The following is a 13,576-nucleotide window of genomic DNA, read 5'->3' as shown; positions in this document are numbered from 1 at the left end:
TCTTCGGGTTGCAGAGGTGGTCCGACAGTTCCGGTGGTGGATAACGTCCGCACTGGCGGTGCCCTACATACCCGAAGCACTTCCTTCTTCTTTCTTCTTTCTTCAGCAGGTTGACGGTTCGAGTGCCGAGGTCGGTCCGACGATTCCGGTTGGCAGAAGACTTCCGGTTCGCTGGCGCCCCGACGACTCGAGACCCAACACTGCTCACTGTGCTGGATTTTGCTCCAAACCGACGCTTACTTGCTGGTCCCTTCTCCATCGACGCTGCAGCTCTGACATTATTTGTGTCACGACTCTGGTTACCGCATGCCACGTACCTTCATCGCGACACATTCGCTCTGCGATGTTGTCCGCCCTTATGGCAGGCATTCTCCTACGTGCCTCCGCAAACCTCAAGCAGTCGAATATCACGTGCTCTGGAGTCTCCTCTACGTCGATACACGCCGGGCAGAATGGCGATGACGCATGGCCACACCGGTGCAAATATTGGCGGAAACAACCGTGTCCGGACAGGAACTGTGTGAGGTAAAAGTTCACCTCACCATGCTCCCTGTTCACCCACGTCGACACATTGGGGATGAGCCGATGGGTCCACCTTCCATTATCCGCATTGTCCCACTCCTGCTGCCACTTCACCATAGAGTCCAGTCTCACCGCCTTCCTCACATTTCTGGTATCCCTCCGTTGGTAGCACTCGATGTCCTCTGCTAGGGTTATGCAGACTGGAATCATCCCTGCGATAACGCAAACTGCCTCCGACGAAATAGTTCGGTACGCACTCGCGACTCGAATGGCCATTAGACGAAACACGCTATTCAGCTTCCTCCGGTTACGTTTCGTCTTGAGCGCAGCTCCCCAGGCTGGAACTCCGTACCTTAGTATCGAGGATGATACTGACACAAGAAGACGCCTACTGCTGCCTTTCGGACCGCCGACGTTCGGCATGATCCTTGCTAACGCACTGATCATTTGAGCCGCCTTTTCACAGGAATAGTCCACGTGGGTGTTGAAGTTCAACCGGTCATCAATCATCACACCTAGATGTCTCAGAGTCCGCACCGACGGGATGTCGTGCCCTCCAATGGTAATCTGCATCCGCTGGATTACTTTGCAGTTGCTGACCAGCAGCACTTCCGTTTTGTGATGAGCCAACTGCAGCTTGACTCCATTCATCCAGGTTTCTACTGCGTCGGTCGCTTCCGCCACCAGCATTTCCACCTCCTCCAGTGACTCACCGGTTATCGTTAGGACGACATCATCCGCGAATCCGTAAATCTTTACACCTTTGGGCAACTTCAGCATCAGCACCCCGTTGTACATCACATTCCATAACGTCGGGCCTAGTAGCTGAAGGACTGGAGTCAGCTTGGTCAAAACTCTATCAAAACCGCACCGAGCCAACAACAAAGGGCGATTAATCAGTTTCAGGTCGTGGAATAGGCATCGGGGTCAACCGGACCAACTTGACTGTTTCGGACAGTCTCCAAGAAATATGTTGCATATTTTCTGGATAGGCTGCGGCTGTTTTTTATCGTGGCCACATATAGTCACCTTTAGCATTGTATTGCTTTGTAGCCGCTAAGGAGAGCCCAGAGGTATACTAGTTGAAACTTTGTTAAATATTTTCATGAGATATAAAGTGCATCATTTGTGAGTTGCCATTCTTTGTACTGTGCGAATAGAAACGTGAATGAATATTCATTCCAAGTGTTGAATTGATGGTTGGAAAACAGCACGCAATTTATACCGACTATGAAATACGCTGTGTTATGAGTGAATAACCACCATCCCATTTAAATTGTGCTTTTGCATGATTGGAGCATCATGTGATGCTGTAAATAAAGGAGTTGAATAGACACAGCTTTGAATGAATAATATTACACCACGTGCCGTTCGTGATTATCACATTATGATTACGATTCATGTTATAAATATATTTATCTCAGCGAATGCTAACCGACCCATAGCCAATGATGAGGGCAAATACGGGCCAGCACTGTAGAGATTCTTGATCCTATAGATACGCGGAATATGGTTTACTCATTTCTTTCTATATTTTCACATTATACCATTTGATTCGGATGTAAGTAACACGCTCCACTGCATTGGTAGAATTGCAATCGCGACGTGTCGTTCGGTTCAAATTTCATCCTAGAATCCCCAGTGTCTACAATCAGCACCCGTATCCGAAGCGAAAATCCTCGGCTCCATGCATCATAGTTCTCAATTATGGAATCTAATTGCAACCTAATTGACATATCGTTGAACAAAAGATCAACCTAATGAATAGCTCTGATGATGTCGTTCTGCCGGTTGGCAGCTTCTCTCGCCACCACATCGCCGCCGGTCGTCGCCCATTCGAATATATTTGCACACGTGGTTTGTGGTTTTGGTTGCTTGCTTGCTTGGTACACCAGCAGCAAGCATATTCGTAGGTCACCTCGCCTCGTCGTATCTCCGATCCGAATGGTGCGATGAATGGTGCCCAGGAGAAATGGCGAAAATGGGGTTTTATGCCATCCGGACCAAAGTGAGTTAAGCAGAAAAGGATGTTCGTGCTCAATAAATATATTGATGATTCATGTTAGGGCCTTTGAAAGGCATTTGTTACTGAAATTGTTTAATGAGTACATTATGAAATGTTTCGAATTTGAATAGCCACTATTGAAACTAACAACAATATTTGGATTGAAAAGTTTTGCCAAGAACGCTTTTTTTACTGGAATAATACGAATAAAAAATTCCTTCAGGGCTTTCTACCTACAATTGAGTCATACATCTAATATCTCTTAAAAGAAATGCAAGCAAAAAATAGGGAGGAATTTTTTTATTTGCCAACAACCTTGTATAACTCATAGGCTCCGAAGGACATCGAAACTGTGATTCCCATTCAAACAAGTGCGTCGTCATCGCCGCACTCAACCATTCAGTCAGACTGGCGATGAGCTCCAATTCCATATAGAGGCTTAAGGCAATGATTACGTTTCCTCTGTGGTGGTAACGTACGGCAAATGGAAGCATCGTAGAGGATATTATTGGGAGCAGCTCAATGAAAGTCCCTGCCAGGAATCCTTCCAGCTCGGACCGGAACCAGGAATTAATTTCAACTCATTCCAATTTAAATCATGCGGTCTGGCATCCACTGGGGACGAAGCTGGGTACGAGAAAATTAAATTACCATAAAAATAAACGATTATTTTCTCATTGAGATTTTTTTTTATCGGGGTGACCCTTCCGGGTGAGACCGGAATCGTGGGTGTAGGAGGCAGCCCAAATGGGAAGCGCAAGCAACCCCAGGACGGATACTCGGCCGCGGTAATGAACGATAATTAAAGGTTAATCGTGATTCGATAAGCGATGTTTTTGTAGAAGCTATCACGTTATTGGTGGTGAGTTTTTTTCTGTATCGGGGAAAATGAACGACAGAAAATAGTTTACTGTATTTGGCAGAAAGTATCATATAGTTTATGGGAATGAAGTTTGCGGTCACGAGAGAGGGCAGGAAATGTATACCTACACAGATAAAAAATGTTGCTATTCGTTTAAATCGAAATAAATTTAACCCTCTAAGACCCGGGACGAACGGATTTTTTTCTCATGGCTCGCATTCAGCACCTGATCGTCGGAATTCCTCGCGGTTTCGTTTGTGCTCAATGGGAATAACTATATTTTTGCTCTGATACATTTTCAAATAAAAATTTTTGTTCAGGTCCGAGTTATTGCTAAAAATAAGTGTGCGCGGGGGTGTTTTTTCTATAATTCAAACATCTCTTCAATATTCTGGACGTGTTCATGCCCAAAATTTATCAAATCACCTATCAAACCAACCCAAAAAGATATTTGTAAAGATTTTTAGTCGATTCCGATGTTTTCACCATTTGAGTAGGGCAGGATTGACTGAATTCAGGGCCGCATTCAGGGGTTACAATGGTAGAGTATGGGCTAAAAATTCAATTACAATGAAATTTGCATGAGGTAATTAGCATGCGGCTGCACAAATTTTACAAATCAGGAGTTTTAAATATTCAATTTTCAATTGAAATTGACCTTCTGAAATTCTTATCAGGGCCGGATTTAGGGGTCGAAATGGGGGTGACCAGGGGCCATATCACCAATTGCAATGAAACTGGGCATGCGACTGCTCAAACTTCATGAAAACACATCAGGAGCTCAAAGAACTCTGTTTGAATTTGAAATTGACCTTCTGAAATTTCAACCAGGGCCGGATTCAGGGGTGAAAATATGGAGAGCGGGCTGCTCAAACATCATGAAAACACATCAGCTCAAAGTATTCTGATTGAACTTGAAACTGCTCTGATACGAATTTCAGGAATTTCCCTGGAAAATCCTCCAGGAATTCCTCCAGAAGTTCCTCCGGGAATTCCTCCAAAAGTTCCTCCAGGAATTTATCCGAAAGTTCCTCCAGGAATTTCTCCGGAAGTTCCTCCAGGAATTCCTCCGGAAGTTCCTCCGGAAGTTCCTCCAGGAATTCCTCCAGAAGTTCCTCCAGGAATTCCTCAGGAAGTTCCTCCAGGAATTCCTCCAGAAGTTCCTCCAGGAATTCCTCCGAAAGTTCCTCCAGGAATTCCTCCAGAAGTTCCTCCGGAAGTTCCTCCAGGAATTCCTCCGGAAGTTCCTCCGGAAGTTCCTCCAAAAATTCCTCCGGAAGTTCCTCCGGAAGTTCCTCCAGGAATTCCTCCGGAAGTTCTTTCAGGAAATCCTCCGGAAAATCCTCCAAGAATTTCTGCCGAAGTTTCTCAAGAAGTTCCTCCAGCAATTCATTCGGAAATTTCTCCAGGAATTCATTCGGAAGTTCCTCTAGGAAATCCTATAGAAGTTCCTCCAGGAATTCCTTCGGAAATTCCTCCAGGAAACCCTACGGAAATTCCTCCATGAATTCCTCCGGAAGTTCCTCCATGGAGGAATTCATGTTCTTTCATAGCTCCTTCATAGATCCCTCGGGAAGTTCCGCCATGAATTCTTCCGGAAGTTCCTCCAGGAATTCACCCGTATGTTCCTACAAGAATTTCTCTCGAAGTTCCTCCAGGAATTTCCCGGAAGTTCCTTCAGGAATTCCTTCGGAAGTTTCTCCAGGAATTCCTCCGGAAGTTCCTCCATAAATACTTCCGAAAGTTCCTCCAGGAATTCCTCCGCCAGTAATTCCTCCGGAAGTTCCTCCAGGTATTCTTCCGGAAGTTCCAACAGGAATTCCTTCGGAAGTTCCTCCAGGAATTCGTCCGGAAGTTCCTCCAGGAATTCGTCCGGAAGTTCCTCCAGGAATTCGTCCAGAAGTTCCTCCAGGAATTCGTCCGGAAGTTCCTCCAGGAATTCGTCCGGAAGTTCCTCCAGGAATTCGTCCGGAAGTTCCTCCAGGAATTCGTCCGGAAGTTCCTCCAGGAGTTCGTCCGGAAGTTCCTTCAGGAATTCGTCCGGAAGTTCCTCCAGGAATTCGTCCGGAAGTTCCTCCAGGAATTCGTCCGGAAGTTCCTCCAGGAATTCGCCCGGAAGTTCCTCTAGGAGTTCGTCCGGAAGTTCCTGCAGGAATTCGTCCGGAAGTTCCTCCAGGAATTCGTCCGGAAGTTCCTCCAGGAATTCGTCCGGAAGTTCCTCCAGGAATTCGTCCGGAAGTTCCTCCAGGAATTCCTCCGGAAGTTCCTCCAGGAATTCCTCCGGAAGTTCCTCCAGGAATTCCTCCGGAAGTTCCTCCAGGAATTCCTCCGGAAGTTCCTCCAGGAATTCATCCGAAAGCTCCTCCAGGAATTCCTCCGGAAGTTCCTGCAGGAATTCCTCCGGAAGTTCCTCCAGGAATTCCTCCGGAAGTTCCTCCAGGAATTCCTCCGGAAGTTCCTCCAGGAATTCCTCCGAAAGTTCCTCCAGGAAGGTTCCTTAAGTTCCTTAAGAAGGAATTCCTGGTGGAACTTCCGAAGGAATTTCTGGAGGAACTCCTCACGGAATTTCTGCAATAACTTCCGAAAGATTTTCTGGATAAACTTCCGAAGGAATTCCTGGAGTAACTGCCGGAGGAATTCCTGGAGGAACTTCCGGAGGAATTCCTGTAGGAAATTTCGGAGGAATTCCTGTAGGAACTTACAGAGGAATTACTGTAGGAACTTCCGGAGGAATTCTTGGAGGAACTTCCGGAGGAACTCCTGGAGGAACTTCCGGAGGAACTCCTGGAGGAACTTCCGGAGTAATTCCTGGAGGAACTTCCGGAGTAATTCCTGGAGGAACTTCCGGAAAAATTCCTGGAGGAACTTTTGGAGGAATTCCCGGAGGAACTTCTGGAGGAATTCCTGGAGGATTTTCCGGCGAAATTTCTGAAATTTGTATCAGAGAAGTTTCAAGTTCAATCAGAATACTTTGAGCTCCTGATGTGTTTTCATGATGTTTGAGCAGCCCGCTCTCCATATTTTCACCCCTGAATCCGGCCCTGGTTGAAATTTCAGAAGGTCAATTTCAAATTCAAACAGAGTTCTTTGAGATCCTGATGTGTTTTCATGAAGTTTGAGCAGTCGCATGCCCTGTTTCATTGCAATTGGTGATATGGCCCCTGCCTTCCCCATTTTCACTCCTAAATCCGGCCCTGGTTGAAATTTCAGAAGATCAATTTCCATTTGAAACAGATTTCTTTGAGCTCCTGATGTGTATCCATGGCGTTTGAGCAGTCGCATGCCCAGTTTCATTGCTTTTGGTGATATGGCCCTTGCTCTTTCCATTTAGACCCCTGAATCCGGCCCTGGTCAAAATTTCAGAAGGTCAATTTCAAATTCAGAGTTCTTTGAGCTCCTGATGTGTTTTCATGAAGTTTGTGCAGTCGCATGCCCAGTTTCATTGCAATTGGTGATATGGCCCTTGCTCTTCCCATTTAGACCCCTGAATCCGGCCCTGGTCAAAATTTCAGAAGGTCAATTTCAAATTCAAACAGAGTTCTCTGAGCTCCTGATTTGTTTTCATGAAGTTTGAGCAGTCGCATGCCCTGTTTCATTGCAATTGGTGATATGGCCTTTGCCCTCCTCATTTGCACTCCTAAAATAGGCCCTGGTTGAAATTTCAGAAAATCAATTTCCATTTGAAACGGATTTCTTTGAGCTCCTGATGTGTTTCCATGGTGTTTGAGCAGTCGCATGCCCAGTTCCATTGCAATTGGTGATATGGCCCTTGCTCTCCCCATTTGGACCCCTGAAGCCGGCCCTGGTCAAAATTACAAAAGGTCAATTTCAAATTCAGAGTTCTTTGAGCTCCTGATGTGTTTTCATGAAGTTTGAGCAGTCGCATGCCCAGTTTCATTGCAATTGGTGATATGGCCCCTGGTCACCCCCATTTCGACCCCTAAATCCGGCCCTGATAAGAATTTCAGAAGGTCAATTTCAATTGAAAATTGAATATTTAAAACTCCTGATTTGTAAAATTTGTGCAGCCGCATGCTAATTACCTCATGCAAATTTCATTGTAATTGAATTTTTAGCCCATACTCTACCATTGTAACCCCTGAATGCGGCCCTGAATTCAGTCAATCCTGCCCTACTCAAATGGTGAAAACATCGGAATCGACTAAAAATCTTTACAAATATCTTTTTAGGTTGGTTTGATAGATGATTTGATAAATTTTGGGCATGAACACGTCCAGAATATTGAAGAGATGTTTGAATAATAGAAAAAACACCCCCGCGCACACTTATTTTTAGCAATAACTCGGACCTGAACAAAAAAATTTATTTGAAAATGTATCAGAGCAAAAATATAGCTACAGGCATACCTCGATAGTACGTACACCTCCGTAATTTTAGTGTACGTACTATCGAAGCGTACGTACTATCGAAGCAAAAAATACTGAACAAAAAAAAATTGTTTTTGCCTTTCTATTTATTTGGGAGTGGTGTAATGTTTATAAAACCGCTCGGAAGCCAAAATTTCGATAGAAGGCTCTGTATTCTAAGCAAATTTATATTTGATATAGTACACAACGGACCAGCATGACTAAGATTTTTCTTGAAATGGTGCCTACATGTAGCATTGCGCAAAATTATCGTCCTTGCAAATGTGAGGCTATTGTTTTTATGAAATATTGTATGTTAATGCTTCGGAACATCCATAAATTACGTGATATTCGTAACGTTAAAAAGATATGTTACACATCATGCATAATTATGCATGTAACTACAAAAAGTGACGATTGGGGGTGGATCACAACATTTTTACGTGACGTATTTTATGGATTCCACCTATAGATTTTATGTAAATGAAAAGCTTTAAGCTTGTCCCTAACTGTCACTGTCGTTGTGATTCTATTGGCTCCATTGACGCTTCCTCACCAAAGCGACAAACTGTTAGCTATAGCAACAAACGCATCGCGTTGATTAGGAGGAATCTTCATTATGATTCGTAATTTTATACATAAATACATTACACTAAGATGAGTATAAAGATAACAAATAAACTGATTTCTTATTTTCTAATTTATTTTAATTTTCTCGTACATACAGGGTGTCTGCAAATTATCCGTACAGATTTTGATAGTTTGCTTCTACAAAAAAAAACAGACAATAATGGACTGAAAGGCTGTAACAGATGTATATTCTGAGAACACTGAGCGTCACATCAGCTTGATGTGCCGGCGAACACATCAGCTTGATGAATTGAGGTGGTGTCTGTCGATAAAGTATTTAAATCTAAATCATTGGATGTTAATCTACTGAACTAGTTGAACTAGCGTGGATCTCTGGCTAAAAAGTGCGACGTGGGATAATTTTCGGCAACATAGCCACTTTTCAACACATTCTCGGCCAAACATAAAGCTACTTTTTTCTGAAAATGTGGGTTTGTTCTTCAGGACACTAAGGAATTACTCCAAGAACACCCTCTGAACTTCTACTAGAGTTTTTCCGTATTTTAGTTTAAAATTATTTTAAAACTTTATTTGAAATTTATTTTGACATTCAAAAATATTTTCCTCTGAAAATTCCTTAGGAAATTCATTCAAAACACTTCTTATTTTCATATTTATCCTGGATTTGTTTCAGATATTCTTCTAGGATTTTTTTTTCGAGAATATCTCCAGGAAATCCATCAAGATTTTTCGAAACTTAAACTCAAACCAAGAAATCCATCGCGATTTTTTTTCAAAAATTACTTTAGGAAATTCTTCAGGAAATCCTTTCGGATACTCCTATTCTTCCTGAAAAAGGAACTTCCCAGAGCAGTTTTGAAGAAATTTTCTGCAGAATAATTTGAGAAAATTCTGTGGGAATTCCGATACGAAATCCCGGATAATTCTTGAATAACTTTTCGGGGGAACTTTAAAAGAGATTTCTGAAGAAGTTCTTGAAGTAATTTCCGGGGAAATTATTAACGGATTTTTTGGGAGAATACATGGAGGAATTTCTGGAATAAAAAGTGTGAGAATTCTTGAAGAATTTTCGGGGTTGTTGTTTTAAGATATTGCTGCGAATTCATGGAAAAAAATCTCGGAAAATACTCGGATGATTTTTTATAGAAATTTCAAGCGAAGTACCGTAGAAATTTTGAGAATGGCTGCAGGATCTTCCGGGAGAATCCCTTAAATAATTTTCAGAGGAATTTTAAGGGGAATTTTTGTAGGTAATTCCGAAAGAGTTTTGACCAGTGGTGGAAATCTGTGAACCTTGTTCACAAAACAAGAATAAGGCCATGCAAAATACTCGGGAAAACTTGTTTTGCCTTTTCTTGCCTACCTATTACTCGCAGAGAAAACAGAAAAGCGAACCCCGAAAAATGTTCGTAGAGCTCGCGAGTCATTTGGGTTAATTTGCCAAATGTCATAAACCAACCTCGGAACATGATTCTCACGGATGTTCGAGCAAGAACACATTTGTTTTTGTGTTTATGTTAAGTAAAATTTATCCATTTTATTCGAAGTAACCACAAATACTCGTGATCGTGATTTTTTCCTCGCGAAAAAATACTGTCCTGCTTTTTGTCTTTGCTCTGCCCGTACTCGCGAACAAAGCAAGCGCTTGAAAAAATGCAGGCAGTAGGTTCACGCGAATTACACTCTTTTCTTACTCGTGAAGCGAGTATTTCCAGCACTGGTTTTGACGAAATTTAATTTTTGCACCCAGATGAATTTGAAGACGAATTTTGCAAGGAATTTCCAAGAGAATTCCCGAAGAAAAAAAAAACAATTTTCCGGGAGAGTTCTTGGAGGAATGCCTGGGGCGTGAATATCAAGGACTTCCACGTGAGTTTCTGAAGAAATTCAATGAGAATTTCCGGAAAGACCTCGAAGTAATTAATGGAGAGATCTTCATGAAATTTCTGGAGTAACTCCAGAGAGGATGCCCGGAAGAGTTTGTATGGGAATTTCTGAATGATTTTCTGGTGGAAGTTCTGGGAAAGGGGATGTGGAAATTTCAAAGATAATTCCTAAGTGAATTGCTGAAGAAATTACCGAGAAAATAATGGAATTTAGAGGGAACTTTCAGAGAAATATCTGGAAAAACTCCCGTAGGAATTACCGAAGAAACTTTCGGAGGAATTCCTGCAGGAACATCTAGATAAATTCCGGAAAACTTATAATACACGAAATTGATTCACGCTGACTCACGCCGCCGCCAATCACCACCACGCCACTGCCACTGGCTGAAAATGATCTATCACGCCTCACCGTCGATAAAATTTCAATCGGCGCACAGGTCTAGATAGAATATCAAGTTAAATCATGTATGGAATTTTGAACCGAACTACCAAGGTATCCCAGGAAGAACCCTTGGGAGAACTACTGCTCCAGGATAAACTTTTTCGGAAATCCCAGTAAGACGTCTCAGAGGAAATTTTCGACTAAAAATTTTCCTCATTTTAGTAACGCTGCTAATTTGGTTCTCAAGAAAAAAATAATTTTACCGACAAGTGGATAGAATGGAACTAAACTTAATGTAAACTTAATTAAACAGTAAAGTATCTTGCCGAAAATTCAATTTTATGAATCACCATTCCCATGATGGAATTAATTTACTCCTCGGGGAAATATTTTCTGGTCTATCAGGTGAACTAATGCATGGGGAAGGGTTCTAGAACTAGAACTAATTTCCTTGATAGATAAAATAATTCATAAACATAATAACTGCTTAATTAAGTGGATAGCTAATCTGCTTTATAAGAAAATTATTCCCATAAAATTTCAATTATTGCTGATAACAGTCTTATGCCGATGACATACTCACGCGAGTGCGTGTGCGAACGCGTCCAAGACAAAAGAATTCCTCTTGCTGATATTCAGCTTTATGAGGGCTTGGACGCGCTCCGCATCGCTCAGCTGTTTCAGATGTTCCTTCAATTGTTTAAAATGATAGTATAATATGTGTTATGTAAGACTGGGAAACATTTATGACACGCTGCTTTTTCAAAGTTTTGCTACTAAATTCTTTATAAGCTCACGATGGTGTTTAAATCAGTTGTGAAATTATTACGTAACATATGAAGGACCCCCGCATGTGCCATGATCAATGCATATTAAATTTTTTACTAAAATCGTACAGAAAATTGAACGAAAAAAATTTTTTTTTTGTGTACGTACTATCGAGGTAAAATGTACGTACAATCGAGGGTACGTACTATCGAGGGTACGCACTATCGAGGGTACGTACTATCGAGGTATGCCTGTATTCCCATTGAGCACAAATGAAACCGCGAGGAATTCCGACGATCAGGTGCTGAATGCGAGCCATTTGAAAAAAATACGTTCGTCCTGGGTCTTTGAGGGTTAAACCGTGCATGCTTGTAAAGTTCAGTCAAATTTAATTGAATATCGAATGTTATTTCGTTTGATGGAGTAAGCTGCAATTTTACACATCGTTTAATTTTCAAAATTAATCGATGTGTACTTATTTTAAGATAAGATTGATACTACAGAGCTGAGTGACACTCCATTCCATTCCTTCTGCTTTGTAGCTTTCCATATATTTCTCGTGTTCTAGTTATCGCTAAAATTGGAAATGAGCTTTCACATCGTTTCCATCTTATATCCTATGTACCTATAACTAGACTAGTTCTATCAGGTAACTGTTAGAATTCGAAATAAGCGAAAAAGTTCATTTCGACAACCAATTAAGAATATAACACCCTTTCATTTCTATCACATTGGCAACCCGTTAATCAACAAACCTCTGCCATAGAAGCTAACCCCCAAATTCCAATATAAAATCCGCATGAGCTCTTGGCGACTGCAGAGATGTTCTCGGCTTTCAGTGGGAGAGTGATTGCATCATCACTTCCAGCTAGTGGGCAGCTCCGTTATTGGCCATTTAAAAATAATAGAGCTCTCGGACTTCCATCCATTGGTTCCTTGTGTAATTGCGATTGTTCTAGTCAATCACAGCAACTAAGATATGTCGGAGTCGAGCCAGCCTAGGGCTGAAAGTCTCCTTAACAAAGAATAAAAAAAAAACAAAATGCACGGTCATCATACTCATGCTCATGCTAACCCCAGTTTTTGTTCACCTACCTTACCATCATAATTTCTCGGAAACTAGTTGTTGAAGTAAAATTCAAGTAGGTATTTTCATATACTTATTATCATACTATCAAACATTTATAAAATACCTACTTGATGATTGGTAAAGTGATCGCTGTAAATAAAAGTAACCGTTACTCATAAGATAGGGGAACTGGGGGTAGGACGCCCACGTTAAGGAAAATGCCATTTTTATCAATGAAAACCACCATTTCAGCCAGTTTTCATCAGCGCATACTGAAGAACAGCATATCTGCGACTGACTACCGATAACAGATATCTAATTGTCCATTTTATTGCACAGAAATTTGATTTTTAAAAAGCACCCGAAAAAAATGATTTTGAAACCATGCGGGGTGAGATGCGCCAGTGGATGGGTTAAAACGCGCATGTGCTTATCGTACTGATTTTCATTTTAATTGCCTACATTAAGGCAATTAACCGAATGTTTCAGCTAATTCGGTCATACGAAATGAGCATGGGCGTAATGCCCCACACCGACCTCAGAAGTTTGAAGGCCCATAAAATCGTTTTAAAACCATTTTTGACGACGATTTCGTGTGGAACATAAAGAACACGAGTAAGCAGCATGGCTCATGGCTCAATTATTAATTTATCAATGTATAACAGCGACAGAAAGACTAAATTCCACCGAGCTAGAATTGCATCAAAACACGCAAAAATCGTTTTTTCGAGTTTTTCATGTATAACTAGAGAAAAATCATGAAATATATGTATCCAATGGCAATATTTTTCATTGCTTTATCGTATAGACTATTGAAAATAATCAAAATGGGGATATTTAACCTTATTCAGGGGTGGCGCGTTTTAACCCCTATGGGCGTGCTACCCCCACTTCCCCTATATACAAAACGAACCTTCAAAATTAAGGGAATATGAGACTTTCCAATTCAAATTAAGTTTATACATCAAGCTTCCTACAAGACATTAAGGACTTTTGGAGCCTTCCTAGCATATTAAAAGAAGGAATCCGATCATCTTGAAAGGAGATTTTCGAGCCTTTTGAAAGATGGCTTGTGAACCTCTTGAATGGAAGCTTCCGAGCCCTAGAAAGAAAGCTTGCGGACC

The 13,576-nt window shown here is 41.7% G+C and overlaps 1 protein-coding gene across 1 annotated transcript in view; it reads left to right on the top strand.

Annotated features, from left to right (window-relative positions):
* LOC134221316 (potassium voltage-gated channel subfamily KQT member 1-like) overlaps positions 1 to 13,576 on the top strand; it is an 802,936-nt gene that overhangs the window by 56,294 nt on the left and 733,066 nt on the right. The gene's annotated exons all lie outside the window — the stretch shown is intronic.

Source organism: Armigeres subalbatus, chromosome 3 (assembly GCF_024139115.2).
Source record: "Armigeres subalbatus isolate Guangzhou_Male chromosome 3, GZ_Asu_2, whole genome shotgun sequence".
NCBI lineage: Eukaryota > Metazoa > Arthropoda > Insecta > Diptera > Culicidae > Armigeres > Armigeres subalbatus.
Note: the sequence above shows the minus strand (reverse complement) of the source record. Positions and strands in the feature narration are given on the sequence as shown.